The 18,234-nt window shown below is 44.6% G+C and overlaps 1 non-coding gene across 1 annotated transcript; it reads left to right on the plus strand.

The window, feature by feature from the left end:
• Positions 1-11,267: 11,267 nt before the first annotated feature.
• trnal-cag (transfer RNA leucine (anticodon CAG)) lies at positions 11,268-11,349 on the plus strand. Its single transcript has one exon. It is a non-coding gene; the product is annotated as a tRNA-Leu (tRNA).
• The last annotated feature ends 6,885 nt before the right edge of the window (positions 11,350-18,234 follow it).

An 18,234-nucleotide genomic window follows, 5' to 3' on the forward strand; every position in this document is an offset into this window, starting at 1 on the left:
ACTCTCAGAAGAACCTTTCGACTTGCGCATTCATAGCGTCGCTAGTATTAAGGTCCGCCCCGAGATCTAAGTCATGTTGGAACTGAAACGGAGGAATCGACAGAGAGGCTACAGAATGACATCGCATCCATTTGGTTTTCTTTAAATCACTGACGAGCAGGAAAATGTAAACGGGGAGGGCGAGTGGAGAAGTGAGGCAGTTGCAGCTCTGGTGAAATTCCTTCTTTGTGATTCACTCAGCAACCAGAGACGTGTAGGTGACTCAGGCGTGAAAGCTCTTCACATCGAGAACAAAAAGCACTCAAGGGCAGTTAGCACCTCTTCCGGAGTGAGGGTGGGGTGAGGTAATTACCTTTTGACTTCTGTTAATATGTTCAGAAACTGCCGTTTTGATTGAGGTGAACAGAAACTGCATTTCTAAAAAGCACCATGGAATTTGACAAAATTTATTGAGTCGCTTGTCGTCGATTCCCACATAGATTTCCAACGCAGTTGGTATCCATGTGGCTCATGTCCAGGTGTGAACATCTCTGCAGCACATTGCACGGTTAAGGTAAAAGGCAAGGAAAGTGGCTTCTTGAACTGACTCCGAGGTCAGAGCATTCTCACAATGTGATCTGTCGTTCTCGGATTGTAATGTTACCTCTGGTTTTAGGGTGGAGAACATTCTTTGGGAATCTTATTCTGAAAAAAAAAACCAGACACAGTGACTGAAACTATGCTGCACGGTATGATGTGGATTACGGCCTGCTCAGGTTTGTGCATTATCCCGGTAGTCCGGTGTGTTTCGTGTTCCGTGTAAACGTGAAAGTCGTCCTGTTTCGAGCAATGGGTGAAATCATTTAGCAAAGCGAGATTCGAAATTGCAGTAATGTCAAGCAGCTCATGGTTATTTAACCAAATCATAAGCGAACCCATATTCTCAAGCACTCACAGATACATTTGTAGCTGAAAAGAGTCTGAGAAGATAGACTCAGTTTACCATTGATTTTTGTCTGGATTGATGGGCTATCAATATCTGCTGCGAAATTGACATTGTAGCTGTGCGAGTCCGAGAGGACATCCCAGCAGCTGTGCGAGTCCGAGAGGAATCATGGAACCCTTATCATGTGACTTTGCATCTGTTGTTATGCAGGAGCACAATTGGAAATACAACAAAATGAGGGGGCGTGGCCGGCTGGTAGTGTGGCCGAGCGGTCTAAGGCGCTGGATCCAGGTTCCAGTCTCGAAAGGGGCGCGGGTTCGAATCCCACCACTGCCATTTCTGCTGATCAGCTCCAACGCTGCAGCATTGTTAAAATGCTGTTTCGGTGCCCACTGTATATTGATGTTGAAAACAAAAGTAAAATGGGTTTGCTTCCCAGGGAACTAACTGTGGTGTGGGATACTGCCAAATATTTCAAAATGTCTCTACTGTCATGATCGTGTTCGCCTCCCGCTCGGAAAATCGCAAACAGTTCTGCCATCCCAGGCAAGTTGAGCTTTTTACTGGAACCGAATGGAGACTGTTATTTCATCGCTGTTGTGAAACGAAGTCCTACGGTGACTCTACTCGTTGTTATTTGGGTTTCTACCTAATGGGAAAATCGTTCCAATGAATTTCGATGTCATACATAATTGAATTTCTCCCATTTCCGTCCTGGAAACATCGGAAGGGAAAGGTAATCTAATCGAGACTGTGATTGGTGAAATTCACTTTTTACTGCCAATTCTTATTATGTTCTTTCTTTCTCTCTTTTCAGCATTGTCTGGAAAGTGGTGGTGCACTAAGGCTGCAGTATGTTTGAAAGAGTCGTTTGGAAATGCCCTGTTGTTAGTTGTGAGATTACTTTATGACTCATGCCCTCGGACTGTATCACATTTAGCATTCATGCATCTCTGTGTCTGAAAATGCATGAGGTATGCCAGTTTGTTTGTGTTCCGTGTTAAATGCTTTCTGTTTTGCGATTCGCTCAATACATTTCGATTTAACAGGGTTTCTGAGGTAACTTCCAGCAGCAAAAATTCTCAGCAGATGATCTGGCAAAATTTCGCAGAGTATGGTCAGTCGGAGCTAAAGTAAGGAAGTCGTTCGTTTCTGCAGTGTTTCACAATACTACCTTTCCCGTGAGCAGTCGAACAGACTAAATGTTTGTGCCACAGACTGCGATGGCAAACTCGGCTAAAAAGTAATCCTTTAAAGCCGGTGGAAGCAACATGACGTAATTGGGGTACATCGTGGAAAAAGATACTTCGGTGGACCTCGTCCATGCTCACCACATCGCCAAAATTGAACAAGTCCCGTTCCCCAGCATTTGGCCCCAATCCCTCTAAACGCATCATATCCAGAAACTCACCCGATGACCTTTGCAATTTTCTGAGTGTAATAGCCTCCTCCACTTCCTCTGGTAGATCATTCCAACCACGCACAACCTTCTTTGTGGGAAATGTGCCTCAGGTCCTTTGTCACTTTCAGCCCACTCACCTTAAAGCTATGCTCTCGAGTTTTCAACTCACACCAACTTGGGTAAACCTCAGTTAACCACCCTTCCATAAGGTCATGTCGCAGCTGTTACGCTGCAGAGAAAGTCGTCCCAGCCTATTCCACCTCGCCCTACGGTACAAACATCGACGACAGCTTTGTCTATATTTTGTCATCAATTTAACGTGTCTTTTTTTTTACGTTTTCAAGATGTCAATTACGCTGGACAACAACGAGCTATTGGAAACAAAAAGGTGAAACGTAGAACGGATTCAACTTTCAGTGTTGGACGCCACTGAGTCGCAGCCCTACCGATTCTGGCTTGTTTCTGTAGTGTAGTGGTCATCACGTTCGCCTCACACGCGAAAGGTCCCTAGGCAGAAACTGCTTTGTTCTTCAACTGCAGCCTTTTACATGGACAAGAGCTGAGCTTTCTTGCATGCTTTCCCATCTGCAAACCTGCCTTCGAATTTGCTTGAACAAGTCTGCTCTGGTCGTGAAATGTAATGCAATTCCATTTAATTACAGTGCAAAGCGTTGTTAAGTTTTTCTCCAACCTGGTTCTGATCATATGCCATTCTGTTGGAGAGTGTAGTTACCGCCTTCAGATCCTTCCACGAAAAGCAGTACCGCATTTGCCTTCCTTGCGCAGGCGGCTCGGTTCAAAGACAGGAAAGAAGCAGATGCTCTGGTGTCACAGCGCACCACGAATTCCTGAACTTGTCTGTCTGTCAAATGTCCCCCAAGGTCGTCTCAGAAAGACCTCATTTGGAAGCTGTCAATCGTGATTCAACGTGCGAGAATTGGCACCAGATATCCTGAATCATGTTTTGGAGCAATTCGCACGTTAGTGGCTCATTCAATCAGCAACAGCAATGAAAGAAATTGCACTCTCAGAAGAACCTTTCGACTTGCGCATTCATAGCGTCGCTAGTATTAAGGTCCGCCCCGAGATCTAAGTCATGTTGGAACTGAAACGGAGGAATCGACAGAGAGGCTACAGAATGACATCGCATCCATTTGGTTTTCTTTAAATCACTGACGAGCAGGAAAATGTAAACGGGGAGGGCGAGTGGAGAAGTGAGGCAGTTGCAGCTCTGGTGAAATTCCTTCTTTGTGATTCACTCAGCAACCAGAGACGTGTAGGTGACTCAGGCGTGAAAGCTCTTCACATCGAGAACAAAAAGCACTCAAGGGCAGTTAGCACCTCTTCCGGAGTGAGGGTGGGGTGAGGTAATTACCTTTTGACTTCTGTTAATATGTTCAGAAACTGCCGTTTTGATTGAGGTGAACAGAAACTGCATTTCTAAAAAGCACCATGGAATTTGACAAAATTTATTGAGTCGCTTGTCGTCGATTCCCACATAGATTTCCAACGCAGTTGGTATCCATGTGGCTCATGTCCAGGTGTGAACATCTCTGCAGCACATTGCACGGTTAAGGTAAAAGGCAAGGAAAGTGGCTTCTTGAACTGACTCCGAGGTCAGAGCATTCTCACAATGTGATCTGTCGTTCTCGGATTGTAATGTTACCTCTGGTTTTAGGGTGGAGAACATTCTTTGGAAATCTTATTCTGAAAAAAAAAACCAGACACAGTGACTGAAACTATGCTGCACGGTATGATGTGGATTACGGCCTGCTCAGGTTTGTGCATTATCCCGGTAGTCCGGTGTGTTTCGTGTTCCGTGTAAACGTGAAAGTCGTCCTGTTTCGAGCAATGGGTGAAATCATTTAGCAAAGCGAGATTCGAAATTGCAGTAATGTCAAGCAGCTCATGGTTATTTGACCAAATCATAAGCGAACCCATATTCTCAAGCACTCACAGATACATTTGTAGCTGAAAAGAGTCTGAGAAGATAGACTCAGTTTACCATTGATTTTTGTCTGGATTGATGGGCTATCAATATCTGCTGCGAAATTGACATTGTAGCTGTGCGAGTCCGAGAGGACATCCCAGCAGCTGTGCGAGTCCGAGAGGAATCATGGAACCCTTATCATGTGACTTTGCATCTGTTGTTATGCAGGAGCACAATTGGAAATACAACAAAATGAGGGGGCGTGGCCGGCTGGTAGTGTGGCCGAGCGGTCTAAGGCGCTGGATCCAGGTTCCAGTCTCGAAAGGGGCGCGGGTTCGAATCCCACCACTGCCATTTCTGCTGATCAGCTCCAACGCTGCAGCATTGTTAAAATGCTGTTTCGGTGCCCACTGTATATTGATGTTGAAAACAAAAGTAAAATGGGTTTGCTTCCCAGGGAACTAACTGTGGTGTGGGATGCTGCCAAATATTTCAAAATGTCTCTACTGTCATGATCGTGTTCGCCTCCCGCTCGGAAAATCGCACACAGTTCTGCCATCCCAGGCAAGTTGAGCTTTTTACTGGAACCGAATGGAGACTGTTATTTCATCGCTGTTGTGAAACGAAGTCCTACGGTGACTCTACTCGTTGTTATTTGGGTTTCTAGCTAATGGGAAAATCGTTCCAATGAATTTCGATGTCATACATAATTGAATTTCTCCCATTTCCGTCCTGGAAACATCGGAAGGGAAAGGTAATCTAATCGAGACTGTGATTGGTGAAATTCACTTTTTACTGCCAATTCTTATTATGTTCTTTCTTTCTCTCTTTTCAGCATTGTCTGGAAAGTGGTGGTGCACTAAGGCTGCAGTATGTTTGAAAGAGTCGTTTGGAAATGCCCTGTTGTTAGTTGTGAGATTACTTTATGACTCATGCCCTCGGACTGTATCACATTTAGCATTCATGCATCTCTGTGTCTGAAAATGCATGAGGTATGCCAGTTTGTTTGTGTTCCGTGTTAAATGCTTTCTGTTTTGCGATTCGCTCAATACATTTCGATTTAACAGGGTTTCTGAGGTAACTTCCAGCAGCAAAAATTCTCAGCAGATGATCTGGCAAAATTTCGCAGAGTATGGTCAGTCGGAGCTAAAGTAAGGAAGTCGTTCGTTTCTGCAGTGTTTCACAATACTACCTTTCCCGTGAGCAGTCGAACAGACTAAATGTTTGTGCCACAGACTGCGATGGCAAACTCGGCTAAAAAGTAATCCTTTAAAGCCGGTGGAAGCAACATGACGTAATTGGGGTACATCGTGGAAAAAGATACTTCGGTGGACCTCGTCCATGCTCACCACATCGCCAAAATTAAACAAGTCCCGTTCCCCAGCATTTGGCCCCAATCCCTCTAAACGCATCATATCCAGAAACTCACCCGATGACCTTTGCAATTTTCTGAGTGTAATAGCCTCCTCCACTTCCTCTGGTACATCATTCCAACCACGCACAACCTTCTTTGTGGGAAATGTGCCTCAGGTCCTTTGTCACTTTCAGCCCACTCACCTTAAAGCTATGCTCTCGAGTTTTCAACTCACACCAACTTGGGTAAAACTCAGTTAACCACCCTTCCATAAGGTCATGTCGCAGCTGTTACGCTGCAGGGAAAGTCGTCCCAGCCTATTCCACCTCGCCCTACGGTACAAACATCGACGACAGCTTTGTCTATATTTTGTCATCAATTTAACGTGTCTTTTTTTTTACGTTTTCAAGATGTCAATTACGCTGGACAACAACGAGCTATTGGAAACAAAAAGGTGAAACGTAGAACGGATTCAACTTTCAGTGTTGGACGCCACTGAGTCGCAGCCCTACCGATTCTGGCTTGTTTCTGTAGTGTAGTGTTCATCACGTTCGCCTCACACGCGAAAGGACCCCAGTTCGAAACTAGGCAGAAACTGCTTTGTTCTTCAACTGCAGCCTTTTACATGGACAAGAGCTGAGCTTTCTTGCATGCTTTCCCATCTGCAAACCTGCCTTCGAATTTGCTTGAACAAGTCTGCTCTGGTCGTGAAATGTAATGCAATTCCATTTAATTACAGTGCAAAGCGTTGTTAAGTTTTTCTCCAACCTGGTTCCGATCATATGCCATTCTGTTGGAGAGTGTAGTTACCGCCTTCAGATCCTTCCACGAAAAGCAGTACCGCATTTGCCTTCCTTGCGTAGGCGGCTCGGTTCAAAGACAGGAAAGAAGCAGATGCTCTGGTGTCACAGCGCACCACGAATTCCTGAACTTGTCTGTCTGTCAAATGTCCCCCAAGGTCGTCTCAGAAAGATCTCATTTGGAAGCTGTCAATCGTGATTCAACGTGCGAGAATTGGCACCAGATATCCTGAATCATGTTTTGGAGCAATTCGCACGTTAGTGGCTCATTCAATCAGCAACAGCAATGAAAGAAATTGCACTCTCAGAAGAACCTTTCGACTTGCGCATTCATAGCGTCGCTAGTATTAAGGTCCGCCCCGAGATCTAAGTCATGTTGGAACTGAAACGGAGGAATCGACAGAGAGGCTACAGAATGACATCGCATCCATTTGGTTTTCTTTAAATCACTGACGAGCAGGAAAATGTAAACGGGGAGGGCGAGTGGAGAAGTGAGGCAGTTGCAGCTCTGGTGAAATTCCTTCTTTGTGATTCACTCAGCAACCAGAGACGTGTAGGTGACTCAGGCGTGAAAGCTCTTCACATCGAGAACAAAAAGCACTCAAGGGCAGTTAGCACCTCTTCCGGAGTGAGGGTGGGGTGAGGTAATTACCTTTTGACTTCTGTTAATATGTTCAGAGACTGCCGTTTTGATTGAGGTGAACAGAAACTGCATTTCTAAAAAGCACCATGGAATTTGACAAAATTTATTGAGTCGCTTGTCGTCGATTCCCACATAGATTTCCAACGCAGTTGGTATCCATGTGGCTCATGTCCAGGTGTGAACATCTCTGCAGCACATTGCACGGTTAAGGTAAAAGGCAAGGAAAGTGGCTTCTAGAACTGACTCCGAGGTCAGAGCATTCTCACAATGTGATCTGTCGTTCTCGGATTGTAATGTTACCTCTGGTTTTAGGGTGGGGAACATTCTTTGGGAATCTTATTCTGAAAAAAAAACCAGACACAGTGACTGAAACTATGCTGCACGGTATGATGTGGATTACGGCCTGCTCAGGTTTGTGCATTATCCCGGTAGTCCGGTGTGTTTCGTGTTCCGTGTAAACGTGAAAGTCGTCCTGTTTCGAGCAATGGGTGAAATCATTTAGCAAAGCGAGATTCGAAATTGCAGTAATGTCAAGCAGCTCATGGTTATTTGACCAAATCATAAGCGAACCCAAATCTTAAGCGAAATCATAATCTCAAGCACTCACAGATACATTTGTAGCTGAAAAGAGTCTGAGAAGATAGACTCAGTTTACCATTGATTTTTGTCTGGATTGATGGGCTATCAATATCTGCTGCGAAATTGACATTGTAGCTGTGCGAGTCCGAGAGGACATCCGAGCAGCTGTGCGAGTCCGAGAGGAATCATGGAACCCTTATCATGTGACTTTGCATCTGTTGTTATGCAGGAGCACAATTGGAAATACAACAAAATGAGGGGGCGTGGCCGGCTGGTAGTGTGGCCGAGCGGTCTAAGGCGCTGGATCCAGGTTCCAGTCTCGAAAGGGGCGCGGGTTCGAATCCCACCACTGCCATTTCTGCTGATCAGTTCCAACGCTGCAGCATTGTTAAAATGCTGTTTCGGTGCCCACTCTATATTGATGTTGAAAACAAAAGTAAAATGGGTTTGCTTCCCAGGGAACTAACTGTGGTGTGGGATACTGCCAAATATTTCAAAATGTCTCTACTGTCATGATCGTGTTCGCCTCCCGCTCGGAAAATCGCACACAGTTCTGCCATCCCAGGCAAGTTGAGCTTTTTACTGGAACCGAATGGAGACTGTTATTTCATCGCTGTTGTGAAACGAAGTCCTACGGTGACTCTACTCGTTGTTATTTGGGTTTCTAGCTAATGGGAAAATCGTTCCAATGAATTTCGATGTCATACATAATTGAATTTCTCCCATTTCCGTCCTGGAAACATCGGAAGGGAAAGGTAATCTAATCGAGACTGTGATTGGTGAAATTCACTTTTTACTGCCAATTCTTATTATGTTCTTTCTTTCTCTCTTTTCAGCATTGTCTGGAAAGTGGTGGTGCACTAAGGCTGCAGTATGTTTGAAAGAGTCGTTTGGAAATGCCCTGTTGTTAGTTGTGAGATTACTTTATGACTCATGCCCTCGGACTGTATCACATTTAGCATTCATGCATCTCTGTGTCTGAAAATGCATGAGGTATGCCAGTTTGTTTGTGTTCCGTGTTAAATGCTTTCTGTTTTGCGATTCGCTCAATACATTTCGATTTAACAGGGTTTCTGAGGTAACTTCCAGCAGCAAAAATTCTCAGCAGATGATCTGGGAAAATTTCGCAGAGTATGGTCAGTCGGAGCTAAAGTAAGGAAGTCGTTCGTTTCTGCAGTGTTTCACAATACTACCTTTCCCGTGAGCAGTCGAACAGACTAAATGTTTGTGCCACAGACTGCGATGGCAAACTCGGCTAAAAAGTAATCCTTTAAAGCCGGTGGAAGCAACATGACGTAATTGGGGTACATCGTGGAAAAAGATACTTCGGGGGACCTCGTCCATGCTCACCACATCGCCAAAATTAAACAAGTCCCGTTCCGCAGCATTTGGCCCCAATCCCTCTAAACGCATCATATCCAGAAACTCACCCGATTACCTTTGCAATTTTCTGAGTGTAATAGCCTCCTCCACTTCCTCTGGTCGGTCATTCCAACCACGCACAACCTTCTTTGTGGGAAATGTGCCTCAGGTCCTTTGTCACTTTCAGCCCACTCACCTTAAAGCTATGCTCTCGAGTTTTCAACTCACACCAACTTGGGTAAAAGTCAGTTAACCACCCTTCCATAAGGTCATGTCGCAGCTGTTACGCTGCAGGGAAAGTCGTCCCAGCCTATTCCACCTCGCCCTACGGTACAAACATCGACGACAGCTTTGTCTATATTTTGTCATCAATTTAACGTGTCTATTTTTTTACGTTTTGAAGATGTCAATTCCGCTGGACAACAACGAGCTATTGGAAACAAAAAGGTGAAACGTAGAACGGATTCAACTTTCAGTGTTGGACGCCATTGAGTCGCAGCACTTCCGATTCTGGCTTGTTTCTGGAGTGTAGTGGTCATCATGTTCGCATCACACGCGAAAGGTCCCCAGTTCGAAACTGAGCAGAAACTGCTTTGTTCTTCAACTGCAGCCTTTTACATGGACAAGAGCTGAGCTTTCTTGCATGCTTTCCCATCTGCAAACCTGCCTTCGAATTTGCTTGAACAAATCTGCTCAGGTAGTGAAATGTAATGCAATTCCATTTCATTACAGTGCAAAGCGTTGTTAAGTTTTTCTCCAACCTGGTTCTGATCATATGCCATTCTGTTGGAGAGTGTAGTTACCGCCTTCTGATCCTTCCACGAAAAGCAGTACCGCATTTGCCTTCCTTGCGCAGGCGGCTCGGTTCAAAGACAGGAAAGAAGCAGGTGCTCTGGTGTCACAGCTCACCACGAATTCCTGAACTTGTCTGTTTGTCAAATGTACCCCAAGGTCGTCTCAGAAAGACCTCATTTGGAAGCTGTCAATCGTGATTCAACGTGCGAGAATTGGCACCAGATATCCTGAATCATGTTTTGGAGCAATTCGCACGTTAGTGGCTCATTCAATCAGCAACAGCAATGAAAGAAATTGCACTCTCAGAGGAACCTTTCGACTTGCGCATTCATAGCGTCGCTAGTATTAAGGTCCGCCCCGAGATCTAAGTCATGTTGGAACTGAAACGGAGGAATCGACAGAGAGGCTACAGAATGACATCGCATCCATTTGGTTTTCTTTAAATTACTGACGAGCAGGAAAATGTAAACGGGGAGGGCGAGTGGAGAAGTGAGGCAGTTGCAGCTCTGGTGAAATTCCTTCTTTGTGATTCACTCAGCAACCAGAGACGTGAAGGTGACTCAGGCGTGAAAGCTCTTCACATCGAGAACAAAAAGCACTCAAGGGCAGTTAGCACCTCTTCCGGAGTGGGGGGTGCGGTGAGGTAATTACCTTTTGACTTCTGTTACTATGTTCAGAAACTGCCGTTTTGATTGAGGTGAACAGAAACTGCATTTCTAAAAATCACCATGGAATTTAACAAAATATATCGAGTCGCTTGTCGTCGATTCCCACACAGGTTTCCAACGCAGTTGGTATCCATGTGGCTCATGTCCAGGTGTGAACATCTCTGCAGCACATTGCACGGATAAGGTAAAAGGCAAGGAAAGTGGCTTCTAGAACTGGCTCCGAGGTCAGAGCATTCTCACAATGTGATCTGTCGTTCTGGGATTGTAATGTTACCTCCGGTTTTAGGGTGGAGAACATTCTTTGGGACTCTTATTCTGAAAAGAAAAACAGACACAGTGACTGAAACTATGCTGCACGGTATGATGTGGATTACGGCCTGCTCAGGTTTGTGCATTTTCCCTGTAGTCCGGTGTGTTTCGTGTTCCGTGTAAACGTGAAAGTCGTCCTGTTTCGAGCAATGGGTGAAATCATTTAGCAAAGCGAGATTCGAAATTGCAGTAATGTCAAGCAGCTCATGGTTATTTGACCAAATCATAAGCGAACCCATATTCTCAAGCACTCACAGATACATTTGTAGCTGAAAAGAGTCTGAGAAGATAGACTCAATTTACCATTGATTTTTGTCTGGATTGATGGGCTATCAATATCTGCTGCGAAATTGACATTGTCGCTGTGCCAGTCCGAGAGGACATCCCAGCAGCTGTGCGAGTCCGAGAGGAATCATGGAACCTTTATCATGTGACTTTGCATCTGTTGTTATGCAGGAGCACAATTGGAAATACAAGAAAATGAGGCGGCGCGGCCGGCTGGTAGTGTGGCCGAGCGGTCTAAGGCGCTGGATCCAGGTTCCAGTCTCTAAAGGGGCGTGGGTTCGAATCCCGCCACTGCCATTTCTGCTGATCAACTCCAACGCTGCAGCTTGTTAAAATGCTGTTTCGGTGCCCACTGTATACTGATGTTGAAAACAAAAGTAAAATGTGTTTGCTTCCCAGGGAACTAACTGTGGTGTGGGATACTGCCAAATATTTCAAAATGTCTCTACTGTCATGATCGTGTTCGCCTCCCGCTCGGAAAATCGCAAGCAGTTTTGCCATCCCAGGCAAGTTGAGCTTTTTGAAAGAGTCGTTTGGAAATGCCCTGTTGTTAGTTGTGAGATTACTTTATGACTCATGCCCTCGGACTGTATCACATTTAGCATTCATGCATCTCTGTGTCTGAAAATGCATGAGATATGCCAGTTTGTTTGTGTTCCGTGTTAAATGCTTTCTGTTTTGCGATTCGCTCAATACATTTCGATTTAACAGGATTTCTGAGGTAACTTCCAGCAGCAAAAATTCTCAGCAGAGGGTCTGGGAAAATTTCGCAGAGTATGGTCAGTCGGAGCTAAAGTAAGGAAGTCGTTCGTTTCTGCAGTGTTTCACAATACTACCTCTCCCGTGAGCAGTCGAACAGACTAAATGTTTGTGCCACAGACTGCGATGGCAAACTCCGCTAAAAAGTAATCCTTTAAAGCCGGTGGAAGCAACATGACGTAATTGGGGTACACCGTGGAAAAAGATACTTCGGTGGACCTCGTCCGTGCTCACCACATCGCCATAATTAAACAAGTCCCGTTCCCCAGCATTTGGCCCCAATCCCTCTAAACGCATCATATCCAGAAACTCACCCGATTACCTTTGCAATTTTCTGAGTGTAATAGCCTCCTCCACTTCCTCTGGTAGATCATTCCAAACACGCACAACCTTCTTTGTGGGAAATGTGCCTCAGGTCCTTTGTCACTTTCAGCCCAATCACCTTAAAGCTATGCTCTCGAGTTTTCAACTCACACCAACTTGGGTAAAAGTCAGTAAACCACCCTTCCATAAGGTCATGTCGCAGCTGTTACGCTGCAGGGAAAGTCGTCCCAGCCTATTCCACCTCGCCCTACCGTACAAACATCGACGACAGCTTTGCCTATATTTTGTCATCAATTTAACGTGTCTTTTTTTTTACGTTTTGAAGATGTCAATTACGCTGGACAACAACGAGCTATTGGAAACAAAAAGGTGAAACGTAGAACGGATTCAACTTTCAGTGTTGGACGCCATTGAGTCGCAGCACTGCCGATTCTGGCTTGTTTCTGTAGTGTAGTGGTCATCACGTTCGCCTCACACGTGAAAGGTCCCCAGTTCGCAACTGGGCAGAAACTGCTTTGTTCTTCAACTGCAGCCTTTTACATGGACAAGAGCTGAGCTTTCTTGCTTGCTTTCCCATCTGCAAACCTGCCTTCGAATTTGCTTGAACAAATCTGCTCTCGTAGTGAAATGTAATGCAATTCCATTTAATTACAGTGCAAAGCGTTGTTAAGTTTTTCTCCAACCTGGTTCTGATCATATGCCATTCTGTTTGAGAGTGTAGTTACCGCCTTCTGATCCTTCCACGAAAAGCAGTACCGCATTTGCATTCCTTGCGCAGGCGGCTCGGTTCAAAGACAGGAAAGAAGCAGATGCTTTGGTGTCACAGCGCACCACGAATTCCCGAACTTGTCTGTCTGTCAAATGCAATAGTTGTACAAGGAAAATAAAACGTGCTCCAAACTTCCCTTTATCATTCATCCCTGGTTTTGAAGTTCTAAACTCTAGATATAGATCCATACGAATGAGAGAATTTCCCTCCTGTTAACTCCCACCAAACTCACATCGCCTGGAACCCTTCCATATGGACACAACTCGATTTTACCTGGTGTCACACCACATGATCTATTCGTCTTTTCCACCACGCCATGAAACCCCGCCTTGTCTTTTCAAATGTCATTATCCCTCACTACATCGATGGGTTCCTTTCCATTTTCTTCTTTCCAAGTAAACACTGTCCATTCTTCCTGACGACTTTTCATTGCAGTCATCGCTATCCATGTCTTTTATTATCTCTTTATATTCCAGTATTGTTCATGTTGAGAAAGGATGCTGGGTCCAATACAACAAATTAAAGCCCGCTCGAATGCTGTATACTGCCATGACCAACGTAGTGAAAAGGGAAGCTAATTCTTTCAAAAGTGAATCCGTTAGTTGTCGCATTATGTATCAATCCCTGACTGGGAAGTGACCGTTTTTCCTCACTTTTCTCTCCTTTCTGAACATTTGCTAAAACAACACAGTAAGGGAACATAGAATGCCTACAGTTCAGAAACTGACTATTCGCTGCAAGAAATGCACACCAATCCTCCAGGGATTAACCCTCACAGAGCAATACTTTACCCTTTTTCTCTTCATTTGCTCCTGAATAAGGCACCATACTGACAGTCGACCCAGTTGTAGGCAAATCATATCTCTGGCGCAGTGAGGCAGCAGTGATAACCAGTGAGCCAACTTGTGGCCCTGTACAATATTGCAAGGCACATGCGGACGCGTTTGAAATGCGATTCCTGTCAAAGATGCTCTACTTTTGTTGTTGCCCTTATTAAGAACAATAAATCCTGATTCCCTGACCAAGAAATGAACCCAAACCACAGCGGTGATAGCGCTGCATCGTAACCATTAGCCGACCAGGAAGGACGGCGTGTGCACTTGTATCTTCTCTCAGCAGCACAGCTTTCTTTTCCAGCGATGAGAAATTTCTATCAAAAAAGAATGTTCGTGACACCGTTCTTTTACAGCACAGAATAATACATTATGTCAGTGCCAGTCATTAAACATCCATCCGTTCTCGTTTCCAGATACCAAGACTTGGCCCACAGCCTGACGTCTGAAGTGTTCATTTCAATCAGACTTTCTATGCAAAGTTTTAATCTCAAATGAACCAGCGATAGAGACTGAAGTCAGATACCGTCACATTTGTTCCTGACCTGCGGGAGAACTGAACCTCATTTTGACCCATAGAGGGAACTATACAGACACATCTTTTGATAGCGACGAAGGACTCAGGAGAGCCCAATTTCCATAAAATGAAGAATTGAACAGTCTGGCCTCTTCTTTGTTCACTATTAGCTTTAAAACCCGTTTCTGTTTACATAGGTAAACTGGCAGGAGGCTGTCCTTCTAAGACTGCCCCAATCGTGAATATTTGGAACCTGCTAAACGTTAATTTCTCCACCTCTGGGGCAGCCTGGCTCGCTATGCTCTTCCAGCCTCCTATCTGTTTAATTTGGATTCCAGCACATTCCTGTTTCTACATAAGGAACAGCAGCACACAGCCGCATCCCTGTTCGTTTTCGTCCTGCACTGTTTCACCATTACTTTACTGCTTCTATTGAGTCACGTTGTTCTTCCTGCCAAACAAAGGCATTCTTCGCATCAGAAGCTGGTCATTCTCATATTCCTCGAAAGAAAAACACGGATGTGGACTTCCAAACTGAAACAGATGAGGCCTGGTCTGCGTAAAAAATGACTTCCCGCTGTTCCTTCAAAAATATTTCCGAACAACATATAGAACGCACCTTCGGATGCTTGCTGCAATAGTTGAAGAAAATTCAGCAAGACTGCCGTGAGAATGGAGGCTACAACTCCTGGTTTACAAAACCAGGGCTCGAACCACTGAGTTAAGGAAGCACTAACGTCTTGAGACTGACAAAAGATGATGACCTCGACTTTCTGTCAAATCAGTTTTGTGATACAACCTTCGTTTTGTGTGACAAAATACGACTTGAAACCCACTTCTTTTATCACTTGTTTGTTATAACACTTTGTCAGCTTCCCAATATCTCATAATGTGACAGGGATCAATATTTGTTTAAACTCACATAGAGGAACAGTTTTCAAGTTTCTATTTGAAAAAGGCACGTTGTAGTGTTAATACCAATTAATTGTCCTTGATTTCAGCATGTATTACAGTTTTTCTTCATGACTTGGTGAGTAATTCCTTTCCTATAGCCCTGTGCGATTTACATAGTGATGGGATTTCATAATTTATGGCTTTGGCAGATGACGTTTAGGCACCAAACATGAAACAGTTCAAATCGAACATGCTCTGGAGGTTGGAATTCGAGGGAATGCACATATCTGAGAGAGCACTTTAAAACATTATCTCGGGTGTCGTGTCCGCTGGCTGGGTTGGCATAGTATTGACCAGCTCTGTTTGCTCTTGAGTGGGCTGGACGACATGACAGTGATTCATAGAGGGAAGACAGTCAAGAGATTTGTAGAAAATGATGAAACCTTTGAAATTTAGCTGCCCAGTGATGGCTGAGCAACCCTTGTTGTGAGTACACCCACATGCAGAGGAAGTATTGGAAGACATCAGGGTTACATCATTGGGTGAATAACCTGCGACTCCTTCTCTTCCACCATGAGGGAGCCCGTGTGGAAAGATAAAGCTGCGAAGGCCGCATTGAACGTTTGGGAAAATGGGCGTTGGCAAAAATGTCATTCAGATAATGCACAATGAAACAGTGAACAGAACGCAAGTGCACCCTTGAACAGAAGCTAAGGGAGTTAAAGCATAGAACATAGAACATAGAACATTACAGCGCAGTACCGTCCCTTCCGCCGACCTGTGTACAAATCTGAAGCCCACCTTACCTACATTATTCCATGTACGTCCATATGCTTGTCCAATGACGACTCAAATGTTCTTAAAGTTCGGGAATCTACTACCGCTGCTGGCAAAGCGTTCCATATCCTTATTACTCTCTGAGTAAATAAACTAACTCTGACACCTGTCCTCTATCTATCATTCCTCAATTTAAAGCTGTGCACCCTCGTGCTGGCTGTCGCCATTCTTGGAAGAAGGCTTTCCCTATCCACCCTGCCTCACCCTCTGAATATAATATATGTCTCTGTTAAGTCACTTCTCAACCTTCTTCTCTCTATCGAGAAAATTACAAGTCCCGCAGCCTTTCCTCGTAAGACTTTCCCTCCATACCAGGCTACATCTGAGTAAATCTCCTCTGCACCCTTTCCAAAGCTTCCATATCCTTCTTATAATGCGGTGACCAGAACTGTACACAATACTCCAAGTGTGGCCGCACTAGAATTTTGTGCATCTGTAGCATAACCTCATGGTTCCAGAACACGATCCCTCTATTAAGAAAAGCTAAAACACTGTGTGCCTGCTTAACAACTCTGTCAATCTGGGCTGGCAACTTTCAAGGATCTGTGTACCTGGACACCGAGATCTTTCTGCTCATCTACATTACCAGGAATCTTACCATTAATCTAGTACTTTGCATTCCTCTTACTCTGACCAAAGTGAATCACCTCACACTTGCCCGCATTAAATTCCATTTTCCACTTCTCAGCCCAGCTCTGCAGCTTATCTATATCTCGCTGCAATCTTCTACGTAACTCGTCACTATCCACAACTCCACCAACCTCAGTGTCGTCTGCAAACGTACTAACACACCCTTCTACACCCTCATCCACGTCGTTTATAAAACGAACAGCAGTGGACCCAACAGCGATCCTTGCGGCTCAGCACTGTTAAGTGGACTCCAGGAGCAATATTTCCCAACAACTACCACCCTGTGTCTTCTTTCAGCAAGCCAATTACTGAAACAAACTGCTTTATCTCCAACAATCCCATTCCTCCGGATTTTTTACAATAGCCTACTGTGGGGAACCTTATCGAACGCCTTGCTAAAATCCATATACATAACATCATCTCATCTACCTGCTTGGTCACCTTCTCAAAGAACTCCATAAGGTTTTTGTGGCACGACGTAACCTTCACAAAACTATGCTGACTATCCCTAATCAAATTATTCTTTTCTAGATGATTATAAATCTATCTCTTATAACCTTTTCCAACACTTTACCAACAACTGAAGTGAAGCTCACTGGTCTATAATAAATAGGATTGTCTCTACTCCCATTCTTGAACATGGGAACCACATTTGCGATCCTTCAGTTTTCTGGCACTATTCGTGTAGACAATGACGATTTAAAGATCAATGCCAAAGGCTCGGCAATCACCCCAATGGCTTCACAAAGGATCCTAGGATAAATCCCATCCGGCCCAGGGGACATATCTACTTTCACACTCTTCAAGATTTCTAATACCTCCTCCTTGTGAACCTCAATCACACCTCGTCCAGTTGCCTGTATCTAAGTATTCTCCTCGACAACATTGCCGTTTTCTAGACTGAATACTGTTGAAAAGTATTCAGTTGGTGCTTCCCCTATCTCCACTGACTCTGCACACAACTTCCCACTAATGTCACTGATTGGCCCTAATCTTACTCTCGTCATTCTTTTATTCCTTAAATACATATCGAAAGCCTTCAGTTTAACCCTGACCCTATCGGCCAACAACTTCTCACGTCGCCTCCTGGATCATCTGAGCTCTCTCTTTAGGTATTTCCTGGCCACCTTGTAATCATTAAGCGCCCTAAATGAGCCTTTGCATCTCATCCTAACATAAGCCTTCTTCTTCCTCTTGACCAGAGAATCTACTTCCTTCGTAAACCACGGCTCCCGCGCTCTACAGCTTTCTCCCTGCCTGACAGATTCATACTTATCATGGACACACAGTAGCATTTCCTTGAATTAGCTCCACATTTCTAACGTGCCTACACTGCAGTTTCCTTCTCCATCCTATGCTTCCTAAATCATGCCTAATCGCATCATAAATGACGTTTCCCCAGCTGTAACTCTTGCCCAGTGGTAAACACCTCTCTATATCTATCACAATAGTAAACTCAACACAACGGTGATCTCTATCACCAAAGTGCTCACCTACTTGTCAGTCTAACACTTGGCCGGGCTCATTACCCATTACCGAATCTAATGTGACCACGCCTCTTGTTGGCCTGTCTGCATAATGTGTCAGGAACCCCTCCTGCACACAGTGGACAAAAACTG

This window comes from Chiloscyllium plagiosum, unplaced genomic scaffold (assembly GCF_037043375.1).
Source record: "Chiloscyllium plagiosum isolate Xiang-an unplaced genomic scaffold, Cpla_swu_hap1 HiC_scaffold_29, whole genome shotgun sequence".
NCBI lineage: Eukaryota > Metazoa > Chordata > Chondrichthyes > Orectolobiformes > Hemiscylliidae > Chiloscyllium > Chiloscyllium plagiosum.